This window comes from Aedes aegypti, chromosome 1 (assembly GCF_002204515.2).
Source record: "Aedes aegypti strain LVP_AGWG chromosome 1, AaegL5.0 Primary Assembly, whole genome shotgun sequence".
Taxonomy (NCBI): domain Eukaryota; kingdom Metazoa; phylum Arthropoda; class Insecta; order Diptera; family Culicidae; genus Aedes; species Aedes aegypti.
In genome coordinates this window covers 22,640,864-22,655,985 of record NC_035107.1, presented here as the reverse complement: position 1 = coordinate 22,655,985, position 15,122 = coordinate 22,640,864, and the positions used below count along the sequence as shown (strand labels likewise).

Genomic DNA, 15,122 nt, shown 5'->3' with positions numbered 1-15,122 from the left:
TAATTCATTCAATCGGTCATAGAGTTTGCCCATGTGCTCTTGGGGATTAGAGCTACGTTGATACTGCGAGATACATTCATCAGCTACAACTTTGCCGAAGACCGTTTTCAAATCGGACGCCTCAGTAATAGGGTAACGACTGTTTATTTCGTTCCTAATCGCTAACAGTTGGCGCCAGCGGCAAAAAGTACAGACAACAACCTTTCGAACATTCAGTTTCTCTCACTGGCCGCCGGGAGGCGACACTGATGTCTGTATTCCACTCACTGATCGCGCTACGCTGGATTCTCAAATTTCTCAAACGTCCAACACAAGCGCCTGGAAGAATGGTAGTCGAGAACTGTCAAAACGTATGGAAAATAATGAAAAACGTAAATTACTACCTGAGAGAGACTCGCGAAGAGGAAAAACTTCAACGTCATATGCAGCCCAGATTCCCCTCTCACGAAACGTCAAATGCAGCCCACCGTTTTTATGGCTGAAAATGTTAAAAGTATTGTGTTCAAAGTAAACTGTTATTAAAAACCTCAGTCGGCTGAGCAGTTTTTTCCAAAGTTGCTGATAAATCTAAGCAGAAGATTAATTATTTCTAATGTCTGCTACGTTTGCTGGCATTAAATTTCACTCAAACGGCTATTTATGATTCGATGTGATGCAAACTCAATCATTTTTTGCTGAGAGGTTCATGTGAGGATTTGAACAGCATGCGCATAATTGGTATAAACACAAAGTGGAATAAGAAAAAAACTCAGCAATCACAGAAAAAGAAGACCGTCTTCGCGAGTCTCGTTTCAGACTACTACCATTTAGGAAACTGGTTCAAAAAAGTAGTGATTAGAAATCAAGCGTAATGTGAATACAAAACTTTTTGTGTTTAGTTCATCTTCCCTGGTGCTTTCTTTGCTTCAGGATTTCGTTTTTACTACCACTTAAAAAGAGCCATCTATTGCCTTTTCAGTTTCGAATATCGCCCTATTAGTTATTGATTTATATCCAGTCACAAATTCTTCAGCAGTGCTCATTTAACTTCTGAACAGGCAACATTGCTGCACCTGGCGCGAAAGATAACACGCACAAATCATGGCTACTATGTTTTACAGCATGTATCCAGTGATGCCTACAGAACAGCCCAATAATTATAGCCAAAGTTTTACAACTCATTCAAAAATCAATAACTAATTACTGGGGCGTCCGATTTAAAAACGGTCTTCGGCAAAGTTGTAGCTGATGAGCGTATCTCATAGTATCAATATAGTTCTCATCCCCAAAAGCACATGGACAAGCACTATGGCCGATTGAAGGAATTGCTTGCCTTTTCCATAGTAATTCCCAGATACACTTTGAAGGGCTTGTGCTCAAATGAGCTCAAATTTTGGGAGGAAACTCAGAATTTGATCTAGAATCAAATAAGCGGTGTGGAGCAAAACCGATTTTTTGAACCACTCTAGTGCATATATTATGTGATGAATAATAGCATACAATGCGAGTGTATAAATTTTCTACCGAACTAACCTGTGGTTTTATGCGATTTATTTTATGATAACACATGCTGATTTGACAGCTGCTACGGATTGATTCGACTTAATTTGTACGAATGTACGGAACGAAACGAAATATACAAATGAACTCAGAAATAAATCGTTTTATGCGAGGAAGCTCATCAATCTGACGATTTCATCCACCGTGTTTGATGTAATTTGTAAGAATTAACGAGTTATTACGTGAACTTTCATGCGACTTCTGGTTGTTTGGGTAAAGACGTGGCCGGTGCCATTATTGAATTAACTACCCAGTCAACATTTTGGTTGGTATAGCTTTTATTATACTCATTCTATATGAATCAACTTAATCGTATAGAATGCATGAAAAGTCTATATACCTACCAAAGTGGAGGCTATATGCGTACTTGGCACGACTTTTTCAGACTAAAAGAATTGCTCAAGCACAGTGCATAGGTTGGTTTTAGCGGGTCGTCGTTGGTGCGTCATCCCCGCATTCCCTGAGTTACCTTCTCAGGGGATCTGTTTGCAGATTTCCCCCTTGTAAAAAACAAAAAGGCGCTAAAATTAGTTTTGGCCAAACTTTATTTTTTCCGACCATTGTGCAATGTTAATTGAATATTTTCAGAATGGAATCCGCGGAGAAAGCTTCCAGAATTACAGACGGTTCGAACGAAACTTCTATGATGTAAACTTCGAAGCAATCTCGATTGTTAGAGGAGGATGCGTTAGTTTCGCCTAAGAGGCAGAATTCCACCCAGTGGCGTAGCTAGGGTTTTGTTAGCTGCTAAGTATCTTTAAATATGAACTTTAGAGATCCCATGCCTGAAGAACGTGACCAAAAATAGACTGAACCAGCCATCTCTTAAACGGTTTTTCTATAAATTTCTTTGGTGATTTCTTGTGATGTTACGCCTAATATTACTATATGTATGCAATGATTTTGTGAAAATGAAATTCAGGTATTTGTTTAAAGTCTCCTTCAGTAATGTTTTCGACGATTTGTTCAGGAATTCAGTGAGCCATTCTTTCACAACCTTCCCAAGAAATTCCTCCCATATTTTCGTACGGGATACCTTGAAGGATTCATCCAGATTTTTTTCTAAGATACTCTCGCAAACTACTTCAGGGATTCCTTCAAATATTAGTTACCCAAGGAATTGATCTTTCCTGGAACTCATCCAGCGATTCTTCCTCGGAATTCCAAAAAGAAAGAAAGAAGATTCATTCGGGGATTTTTTTGAATTTTCTCTTATTTTCGTTCCTTTAAAATTACAATTAAATATTAATCTAAAAATATCTAGAGAGATATCTCTCCAATTTCTTGTGGGAATTTTCTAACAGGTTCTTTCAAAAAATTATTAAAGATGTTCTCAAAAAATCAGCGAAAAAAGTGAACGTCTCCAATCAGATGCTAAGGAAAATATTCAAAAATAATTGAAGGGAATCTAAGCTGAATCCTAAATATATTATTAATTCCGGTGAAACACATGACAAATTCCAACTAGAGGGAAACCTTTCGAAGATCTCCAGATTTCTTCTGAACTTTTGACATAGTCTTGTGTCTCCATAAAAACTGATACAAATAAGTATTGGAAAATTTGCCACACGAATAATTGCACGCGGGATTTTCTAGAGGGTTCTAAATGAACTATTAAATTTGTGAAACTATTGAAAATTATTCAAGAAATATCTGAAAGAACTCAAAACATCTAGAGAAATGTATGGGCAATCCCCGGTTTAATTTACTATAGTTTATGGAAGAATTCTAAAAATTTTGTAAAATAATCTCTGGTACAATTTATGGACCAATTTCTATGATAATCAGTGGAGTAATTCCTGAAGGAGTGGTTCTAAAACTAACCCAAAATATGCAGTACTAGTGGTCCCAGCAAACTTCGTAGTGCCATCAAGTAGGCTATTGGAAAACGTTAAGAAATCTCCCATACAAAATGACACCTTAGGCTTCTCCCATTTTCCCGATTATTTCGAAGACTTTCCCGAACTTTTTCCTCACACGAACACGTCGCATCCCAAGTAACAATTTCAATGCTTTCTAGTCTTAGATGTTATTTATTGAGGTTTTATTATAGATGCATTCAATCCTAACAGATTTAATGAAGCATTGAAAAGAGCTAAACGGTCTTTTCAGTAAAAACCTCTTTAAAATGCTTTGTAGATATCTACAAGTGTTTATGTTAAAACTTATTTGCCGGTCAGAATTGTTGGTAACAAATTGCATTTTGAAGGAGCTGTGTAGTGTCTATTAAAACCTATACTTAAAACTTCATCCGGTTTGTCTTACACAAGCCAACGATAAAACCCGTAGGACTGCACTAAGTCATGTTAATGACTTCTTAAAACTCAACTTTCCGATGCTGCTGTGGAATGCGGTCTGCTTGTGATTATCAATTTCATTATGTCGATAATGATGATAAAGTAGACAATTATGAGTAAATTAGGACACGAAAATATAAATTACATATATCCTTCTCGTAGAATTATCTGACTACCGTGTGTAGCATTTTTACCGTGATTGCTCAAACTTCCCGTTCTAGTGGGATAAGTATGCTGCATACAACAGCTGAGTTACATGGAAAAAACTTACCGTTTTCTGCATTTGTTCAACCGATTAACCACGGGCTGCTTGGGCACGTCAGGAGTTAATCATCAATATTAACCTCCTTTTCCCGAGCAGCCTAGATAGCCGTGTAGTGTCGGTAGCGGTTGTTTCAACTGGCTAAGAATTAACACTACGGATTGCCTGTTCCGGTGGTAAAAGTCCACCTCACAGGTGACCCCTAATTTATGGTGTGATGCGTACCGTGCCTAAGAATGAATGGTTAGGGGGGTCTAAATAAAACCTAACCGCAAACGGAGCCTGTGGGGTACCAGGGCGCCCTCCACAGTATTGAGTCCTTCCTGTGCTACCCGGAGCAATGGTGCAGGTGACCTTGTGTTTCTCCGAGATAATCGGCTGCCCTTCTTCAGTCTCTATCCTGAGGCTTAATAAGGGTGGGATTATGAATATGTTGACATTTAATTTAAATTATCACCTATATGGATTCGCATTATGCGTTTTACACAGTGTATTCTGTGCTCTTTCGCCTTTGGCGACTTTAAATAGATACCGATCTGGTTTTTTCGTTGCTGGTCCTTTTCGTGCTGAGATTGCAAAAAGCTTAATCCTGCCTAGTTTGGGTAGTGGCTACGGTTAGGTTAGCTCAGATCAATCTTCAGCATAAAAGAACAGCAACGATCAATCTTTGCAGACTCATGCAAAATGGTGCAGCCCAAGTGGCGCTAGTTCAAGAACCCTACTTTCGTAGAGGGAACTTCTATCTAGGTAACCTTGTGGACCCAGTTTTTGCTACTTTCAGCAAACTTGAAATGGCAAACTCGCGCGCCATGCCTCGCGCATGCGTGCTCGTTAATAAAGCAATCGTTGCTACACTCATTTCTGAGTTAACTACTAGAGATGTATGTGCTGTCACAATCGATGTTTCTGTTGGTGACCTCAACAGGAAATACGTCTATTGTTCGGTATATTTACCACATGATGAACCATCCCCAACGGATGACTTCAAACGAGTTGTCGTACACTGCGTAACAAAAGGCCTTCCGCTGATTGTGGGCAGTGATGCCAATGCTCATCACATCATCTGGGGCAGCTCGGATATCAATTTGAGAGGCTCCAGTCTGATGGAATACTTAAGTAGTACAGACCTTGGATTACTTAACATAGGCAATCGCCCAACCTTCATGGTTTCTAATAGAGAAGAAGTGTTAGACATAACGCTCTGCTCGAATAGAATCAGTCACGAGTTGACGAATTGGCATGTATCCGATGAGGAATCATTATCTGATCATCGCTACATCTTCTTTGAACATTCAAATGTAACTGCGCAGACTTTGCGTTTTAGGAATCCCCGGTCAACAAACTGGGAACTCTACATTGAATTGGTTGCGACCAAATTTCATGGATATTCTCCGTCCATTGAAAATCCAAGTGATCTGGATGATGCCGTTGATACTACAACATCCTACATTATGGAAGCTTTTGAAGAAGCATGTCCTCTGCGGTCTGTAAAGACTACAAGAGGGACCCCATGGTGGAATTCCGATCTGACTAGACTCAGGAAACAATGTAGAAGGAGTTGGAACAGACGCCGTTCAGCTGGATCAGAGTCGTTCAAGTCAGCTCGCAAGGCTTACAAGAAGGCTCTTCGTTCTGCTGAACGATCCGGCTGGAAAAACCTTTGTACAAATGTTTCCAGTTTGAGTGAAGTCAGTCGGTTGAACAAAATTCTTGCAAAATCTAAGGATTTCCAAGTGAACGAAATTCGCTTACCTAATGGTGACTTTACTTCTTCCGATGAAGAAGTTTTAGAATGTTTATTCAATACACACTTCCCCGGATGTGTGGACATAGCATCTACGGATGAACCAAATGTCTTTTCATGTAGTTACGAGTCTCTGGCCTCGGCTCGCAGTATCGTAACTACTGAATCGATTCAATGGGCACTTAACAGTTTTGCTCCTTTCAAATCTCCAGGAGCGGATGGGATTTATCCTGTTCTGCTCCAAAAGGGATTTGAGTCTATCAAACATGTTTTGAAAAAGCTACTTGTAAGCAGTTTTGCTACCGGGTACATTCCCAAATCCTGGCGTGATATTACTGTAAAGTTTATCCCAAAAGGAGGACGTGCGTCGTATGAGGAAGCGAAGAGTTTTAGACCAATCAGTCTGAGCTCTTTTCTTCTGAAATGTCTGGAACGCATTATCGATCATCACATCCGTGATGTTTATTTGGCAAACATGCCTCTTCATGTGAATCAACATGCTTACCAATCTGGAAAGTCCACTGTGACTCTTTTACACAAAGTTGTATACGATATCGAGAAAGCATTCGCTCAGAAGCAATCGTGCTTGGGTGTTTTCTTGGATATTGAGGGTGCCTTTGATAACGTGTCTTTCGATGCCATATTGGAAGCCGCACGAAACCATGGGCTACCTACAATGATTACCAATTGGATTCATCAAATGCTCAAAAACCGACATCTCTTCTCGACATTGCGTCAAGCAGCGATTCGAAAATTGAGTGTTCGCGGATGCCCCCAAGGGGGAGTCTTGTCACCACTTTTGTGGAATCTCGTAGCAGATACGCTATTGAGGCAACTCAATAATTGCGGTTTTCCAACTTATGGATTTGCCGACGACTATCTAGCTCTGATAGTTGGTATGTGCATAAGCACCCTATTCGACCTGATGCAAAGTGCTCTTCAGGTAATCGAGAGTTGGTGTCGCCAATATGGCCTTTCGGTTAACCCGAATAAAACATCTATTGTTCTTTTTTCGGAAAGACGAAACCGCGATGGAATTCGACCTTTACGTCTTTTTGGCACTGAGATTAATGTGACTGATCAAGTAAAGTATGTCGGAGTCATTCTAGATTCCAAACTTTTATGGACAGCTCACATTGATTTCAGAGTCAAAAAAGCTTGTATGGCCTTCGGTCAATGCCGGCGAACCTTTGGTAAAACTTGGGGCCTCAAACCCAAATATATCAAATGGATTTACACAACAGTTGTTCGACCAATATTGGCATATGGATGTCTTGTGTGGTGGCAAAAGGGCGAAGTGAGAACAATCCAATCAAAATTGGGCCATCTCCAAAGGATGTGCTTGATGGCGATGTCTGGTGCGTTCTCTACAACTCCCACAGCAGCGCTCGAGGCCCTTTTCGACGTTGCGCCACTACACATATATCTTAAACAAGAAGCACTTTCTTGCTCTTACCGTTTATGGGTACTGGATCTACTGGAGAAAAATCCAGTGAATCGTAGATCTACACACACTTCGTTGTTTCCACTTTTGGTGAATTGGGACAAAATTGTCCTTGCTCCAAGTGATCTCACAATTGCTTGTAACTTTCCTTACAGGACATTTACCACACAATTCCCTTCACGGGAAGAGTGGACGTCTGGCTATTTGGAAAGAAGTATATCAAACAATATAGTATGTTACACTGATGGCTCCCTTCTTGAAGGTAGAGCTGGTGCAGGAATATATTCTCGTGAGCTAAGGCTGAATCAGTTTTACTCACTTGGTAGAAACTGCACCGTTTTTCAGGCGGAAATATTTGCTCTTATGTGTGGAGTGCAATCAGCACTTCAACAGCGCGTAATGGGTAAAGTCATATACTTCTGTTCAGATAGTCAGGCTGCTATAAAAGCTCTCGCTTCGGCCAACTCAAGGTCGAAGCTTGTTATCGCATGTCGAACTCAAATTGAGGAACTGAATTCAGTCAACTCTGTAAACCTTGTATGGGTACCTGGCCATTCTTCCATCGCTGGAAATGAATTGGCTGATGAGCTAGCTCGCGATGGAGCATCGCATGACTTCATTGGCCCTGAGCCGGCTATTCCAATTTCGAAGTGCTGGGTGAAGCTTCAGATAAACTCTTGGGCGGCAACTCAGCACAAGCAATATTGGAATAGTTTGGAGTCGTGTCGTCAAACAAAATTGTATATTACTGAGCCATCTCCAAAGGTGGCGAAGTATTTAAAAAATCTGTCAAAGCAGAATTGCAGTCTCTTGGTCAGAGCGTTGACAGGCCACTGCCGACTCAACTATCACATGGCAAATATTCAGCGTGCTGACTCATTTGTGTGTGATAGTTGTGACTCCGATTATGGAACTTCGTATCACCTGATATGTAACTGTCCAGTTTTTGCGCAAATGCGATTCCAATTATTTGGTAAACATTTATTAAGTGAAACTGAATTCAGAAGCCTGAATCTTCAGGACATTCTGTTATTCTTAACCCGCTGTGGTAATGAGCTATAGGCTCTCTTTACGCTCATGCGTTTTGCAGTGCCCTTTTTAGGGCGCTGTTCGAACCCATTGTGGTATGGAGCTACATGCTCTCATTTCGCTTATGCGATCTTCCCTCTTCAAGGGACCCCACTCCTATTTCCTCCCATCTTTCCCTTCCCTTTCCTCTCCCATCGGGTAGATGATGAAATAGGCTCAAATATGGCGATGGCACAAATCTCCCAAATGGCGGGGAACGTGCCTCTGGAGCCGGCCTTCTGATACCTGATCCTTCTCGTAGAATTATCTGACTACCGTGTGTAGCATTTTTACCGTGATTGCTCAAACTTCCCGTTCTAGTGGGATAAGTATGCTGCATACAACAGCTGAGTTACATGGAAAAAACTTACCGTTTTCTGCATTTGTTCAACCGATTAACCACGGGCTCCAGCCTAACAATAAAATGTTCTAGTAGAAACATAGTTGGACACACAACGGAACGCATTGAGTTAATTAAATTGCATCACCGGCTTGCACTTCCGATCTGTTTATCTTTTTGACAGCACTGGCTTTCCTGAGTCTATTAAGTTTAAGTCAATGCTCCCAAAAAACCAATAAGTTTTAGTGCAGAACAAACAATCTGATTTAAGAATATTTAAGCCAGTGAAGGACTTTGCGTAAGGTTTTTTAAGATCAAAAGCACTTGTTGATGATTATATTGAATGGAATTAACACCAATTGATCTTAAACCGTCGCAAACAAGACCAGTAAGATTTAAATAGATGGAATCCATTTTTATTGCCGCCTTTTATGTCATTTCACCAGTTAACTTTCTTTGGCATGAATTTCACGTGATTGTAAGGAAATTAACTGCCAAGCAAAAATCTATTATTTTAATTTAGTATTATTAGTCGGCAGACATCTTGATGGTTTCAATATTATAAAAAAGGTTAAGATTTATAAACAACTTACTGTCTGATATTTGATGGATCATAAGCTCTTAGCAATGGTTTTATTCCGCGTTTTAGGATATCGCAAGATATTCATTGTCGCTATTTGAGCTTAATAAAACTTTATAATAGCTCTTATGGATGTTTTATAGTATACTACAAGGGCAGATGTATTCATACGATACAAAACTAAGAAGTTCAGAAACGGTTTTAAGATATAGTCTTAACAACCTCCTGTAGTGTGGGCCTATTCGGGTTTAACGGAGTTTTATCAAAGGTTTGTTAAATCTGTTAAGGCTAATAAGTTCTAAAATGAGTTTTAACGATATGGTGGTAACAACAGCTTGTACACCGTGTCCAATATATTCTCATACACTTTTTCTTTTCTTTGGTATAACTTTACTGAATGTAGGATAATCCAATGTTGTAGTATTTCATTGTAGTCTGGTAGTATTATACTAACGTAGAATAGCTTGTTTTATGAATAAGAAAAAATAATCGCTATGATAAGTGATGAAATGTCCATTGAAGTCGTGTTTTGCACTTAAAATGAATTTTTGTTTCATATTGGTCTGGTTTACAAAGTAAAAATCAGAGCATTCACAAAAAAGTTTCAGAAATTTTAAGTTAATCATATTGCGTTTTGAATAGACAAATATTAATAAAATTCGATAAATATATGTGCGATAACTGCAGATTGAAATTGGGCTCTGCCTATGAGCGTGCCGCTGGAAATATTTTTCGTAAATTCGTAAGTTGATAAAATAAGTTTATAATTGAAATATTTCCAAAATATTTCCTGTAGTGAATCAGTATTATAACCACTTTCAAAAAATATTATCACCAATGATGTCAGTTAGACAAGCGCAAAATAATGTTATCTTGAATTTGTATGAGAATATACTGGACACGGTGTAGTAAGTGAAAAAACAAAAAATGTTACTTGGGATCCCTTATGGAGTGCAACAGTGAAAAACTTGCGTTAATCCGTTGACCCTTTCTCAAGCCATTTCGTGGCATACAAACACCACTCCATTTTTATTTATATAGATTATTCAGCTTTTCGGGAATTTCTTGTAAGATTTCAAGGAGAATTTTCAACAAGAATGTTTTTATCCCTAGAATGAACGTTTGTATAGTTTCTCGAAAGTATTCCTATAAGAATATTTCTCCAGTTATTACTCTGAGATGGTATTATCTGAACAAATCGGAAAAACTGAAACAAACTCTCTAGAAAATTCTGTAAGAATTTCTGGGAGAATTAACAGAGTTATCCAGTTATCCCAATTCTAAAGAAATTTCTTGTAGAAGAAGAAGAAGAAATCATTTAAATAAATCAAACCGATTTCTAGCACGATCCTTTTAGGAGTCTTTGTGCAGATTCCTGAAGAAAACTCACGAGGAGAATTCCTGAAGCTTTTCCATGTGAAATTTGTAAACCTACTGAACGTGATTTTGTAAGCCTTGAAGACCTTTCTAGGGCTAAAATGGAGGAGGGCCTCGCTGCCCATAACTGCATATTTTTAACATTCGACAAAAGTAGGCAATGAGTAAATGAACTACCAAGTGTGCATTTAATGGCAGTATGGCAAGAAACTAAAACTTCGAAAAATCATCAAGAATTCTTATCTTGCTTATTTGAGGCTAAAATGTCGATTGTGACAAATATGCAGTTATGGGCAGCCCGGTATTCGATGATTTACAGAATAATGTATTTTTGAATCCAAAAAACAAGGTTATGTTAAAAACTATACGATTGAAATGAACGCTACATTTATCAATATAGTTTGATGCTACAGGAGCCCAATTGATGTTGTCTAAACTTGATTTTCTCTACTTGTATATATTTTAGATTGTTAAAAACTAAATTTCTACTGCTATGAGAAATATTCACTATGATTTCGGTGCTCCTAGGAACCCGGGGCCCGGTGCGGACCGCACCTACCGCACCCCCCTACACACTTAGATTTTTTCTCGTTGTTCGGTAATATTTTTTACCGGAAACGTACTGTAAATAAATATTTAACTGAAGTTTCGGTATTACAGACGAGGTTACCGAACACCCTTGAAAAAATGAAAAAATCAAAACAATATTTGACAACTTTTACCGAAATCGTCGTTTTATTTACCGAAAAACTGTAAATCGTTTTAGATTCGCCGTAGACTGTAAGTTTTTACCGTACTTCAGTTCATAGTGCTTCAATACTTTACCGAACAAATGGTAACTTGATATTTCTGAGTCAGCCATATTTGTTTAGAAGTGCTAATCATCACGATTGTATCGCGTTCGATACTATCTAAAATTCTGAGCGCCCGGTACTACTTTTCCGTAAGTATGACCTGAGAGTTTCCATTCAAAAGCGAATTTTTAACATGAATGTTTTCGTTGTAGTATACAACAGCCAAATTATGTTTCCGGATAGCATCGCCGCATAACAACTATAACCACCCACAACGGAATCGGTGGCGGTTTTGTTCATAAGTGATAAACAGCTGCAAAGAAGTCAGGATTGGCATAACTGAGTTGGTTTGTTCCTGTAGCGCTAGATTCGAAGCGCGAGTTCGAGTTGTTGGTACTATCGCTGATGCTGTTCAATGTCCCGCTTTCATCAACAGGCAAACATAAGAATGAAAACATGTCCATGAGTTTGATTTAAAAATGAAAACCAAATCAATCAATCAATTACATTCGATATCAATACGAAATTAATTGTTTTTATTTTTTCGATCATCCTATTCTATTCCGACTGCCTGTTGTTTTGAACAATGCGTTCGGTAATTCATTTAACAATTCGCTCGGTAATAATTCACGAGCATATTGTAAAATTTTTGACAGCTGCGTGTCGATTAAAATTACTGACTGTTCGGTAGTTCTTAACTTTACCGGAAGCATTACCGAGCGCTCAGCGGTTTATATTTCGGTAAAAAAATTACCGGAGTCGGTGATATTTTCTAAGTGTGTAGCTACGCTACTGATATCACCCCCAATGGATCATTAAAATAACTAAAACGGCCGCTATGGAAAGCATAGATTGCGCCACCGTAGCCTTGTGTGTTTGACAGAACAGCAATGTTGTCACAATGTCAAACCCCATATACAGTGGCGCCTTTGTTTTGATGCGGTGAGCACTTGCAAAAACTACCTTCAATGATCCATTATCTGCCTATGGTAACGGACAGGAAGGGGGCTACCCTCAAATAACGGTCTAGGGCTGTACCGCCTACGAATTTGTGCGAATGGCCTAATGCTGATACTAACTCTAGCCAAGGACATTGTCTTTCGATCTATAGTGAAAAACTTTAGTATTGCACTGTTATATAGCGGCGCCCATTTTAAATCCACATCCAGCGGCTGCGGTAACTCGCAGATAATATGCGCGCAATTCAAACCCACCGTCAAAATTCAAGTAGGCTTGGATTTTTTCGTTCTTCAAGGACGCAAACGTTCCAAATTTGCTAAATCTGAAACATTTGATGTTTTTTATAATCACTGCGACTGTATATCGACATTTCAAGATAAATGCATAAGAGCACACTAATCGAGAGCGAGAGAGGAGAGAATCTCCCTTTTGGAAAGCTACACACTTAAATCAGAATGCCGAGATCAGCTGTGCGAATCTCGGTTAAAGTTCGTTTGCTGACAACTCAGCAAAACTGACGTTTGATGTCAGCGGTACCCGATGGTGCTGCTATAAACAAACTTGATTTTTTGCTGAAACATCAGTTGAAATTCAGTTGCTGATCGCTCGGCTGTGCGGATCTCGGTAAAAGAATGAAAATTAGCCGAGCTCAACTGAGTGTGTACGCTAGAAATGTCATGCAAACTTCAATGACATGTCATTTAGTTTACCAGGAGTAAGTGTACGTGACATATAACGCAAATTCACATCCCTTCAAACTTAAATTTAAATGACTTCATGTTTACATCGCATTTATGTAGTTATGTATAATCCTCATTATGTTTAACAGTGCAAGAATATGTAAAGCAACCGCTCGTAGAGCTCCTGTAGGAACCACCGTCGCATTTTTTACAGACTCTATGTTGGAATTGGAAGAAATATGTGTCAGAAATCTTGAAGAAATCACTGACGGTTTTCTGGAGGAATCACTGACGGCATCTCTGGGAAGATATCTAGTGCAATTTTTGGAAGAGCTAATAAAACAATAATGTTGTTGCTATATGAATGAGTTGGTTTCATAATGAAATGCCCTTTGAATTTTGTAGAGGGATTCTTTGGAAAATAAAAAAAAAATGTATGCGAAATTTTTGGATCAATTTTTGATTGAATCTAGAAATTCCATGTATTCAAAGTTCAAGGATAGCCAATCTGTAAAGTTGCTTGCGGTTGCTTCCTTTATCTGACTGGATGGTATAGAGTAAAGTGGGGCAAAAGTTCGAGTGGGGTAAGAGTTTCTTTTTAAGATTTCTAACTCAATTCAAAACAAATCTTATAAATGTCATGGTGGTTCGAATGCTATTCAAGTAAGAGACTTTGAATCCAAATATCATAAAAATCGATTGATATTTGGAAAAGTTATGGCTATTTGTTGTTTTTCGACGTGAATATTGTAATATTTGATCAAACTTTCGTTGCATGGAACCAATTGAAGATAACATCTTTTTCAATATTTTATGTAAGGGCGTTTCTAGGCGTATCATAAGGTTGCTTTGAGGTGTATTAGTTTTTGCATAAATGCTTGAAAACAATTTTTGGCCCATAGTGGGGCAAAAGTTTGAATCAGCGGGGCAAAAGTTCGACCCATGTATAAAATCACGGGAAAATTTGCAAATTACCTAAAATCCACATATTATCTTCAAATTTAGCAAAATTTGTCTGATCGTGTGAAAACTGTCACTAAAATTTTACATTTCCACTTAGTTTTGCGAAAAACTGCTATTTTAGGATATATTACAATTAACCCAGTTTTGGGCAATTTTTTGATGAAAATTTAGTGTGTATTTTTCGTCAAACTTAAGTTAACGGCTGGTGTAAAGTATGCCTGTCATAAAAGGATCGATATTTTGTGTTTTAGACAGCGAACTTTTGCCCCACACTAGATTCGTACTCTTACCCCACCGGTGGGGCAAAAGTTCGAATAAGACAATCAATATTGAAACTGTTATAAATAAAAATGGGTAAATATTTTGACATAAGTTTGTTCAGCAAAATTATAGCCAATATGTTGAAGTTTCACTGGATGGTATTTGTTTTGTTTTAACTGCTATTGTTTTCCTGGAAACTTTGATTATACCACTAAGGTCGAACTTTTGCCCCACCTTACTCTACTCCAATCCAACTCATGAACCGGCTTACATACACCACCCGTGCTCCGCTCGCTCGAGGATCGCACGTGCGTCATTCGCTCTCACGCTTTCGAACAAGTCACTCAAGAAGTGGTCGAGTGCTCACGAATCCTGTTCTTCAATCTCGGTGAGCTACCTGAGTTTGCGTAATTATGTGCTTCGCACTCTCCTTTTTAGATCGGCGAAACATAGAATCTATGAAATCTACACAAAGTGAGCGAAGGAGCGCCGAAATCAAGCGAGAATCCGTGAGAGCGCAAGAGAATCACAAAAAAACGTCTACTGTGCGTTTGGTGCCTCTCCCGATTGACGCCGATAAAACTGCACGCGCTCTTCGATAGGCGCCCAACCAACCAACAGTGTCGGTATTTTATCTTTCTCCCGAAAATTGTCGCCACCGTGCCCACATGCTTGCCAAACTTATTTTTTGCTGCTCCTTCAAATCGACTTCAACATCGTCGTCATCAAAGTCGCGCGATCGCGTTGACGGCTGTAGAAGTTTAGTCTATCGTCGCTCTTTCGCGATTTAAAGCCGGTTTGCTAGTCTAATCT

General features: G+C 39.0%; 1 protein-coding gene across 1 annotated transcript in view; it reads left to right on the top strand.

Moving 5' to 3' along the window:
* Positions 1–15,122, top strand: part of LOC5567097 (uridine phosphorylase 1) — a 109,203-nt gene that overhangs the window by 36,009 nt on the left and 58,072 nt on the right. The window lies entirely within an intron of this gene.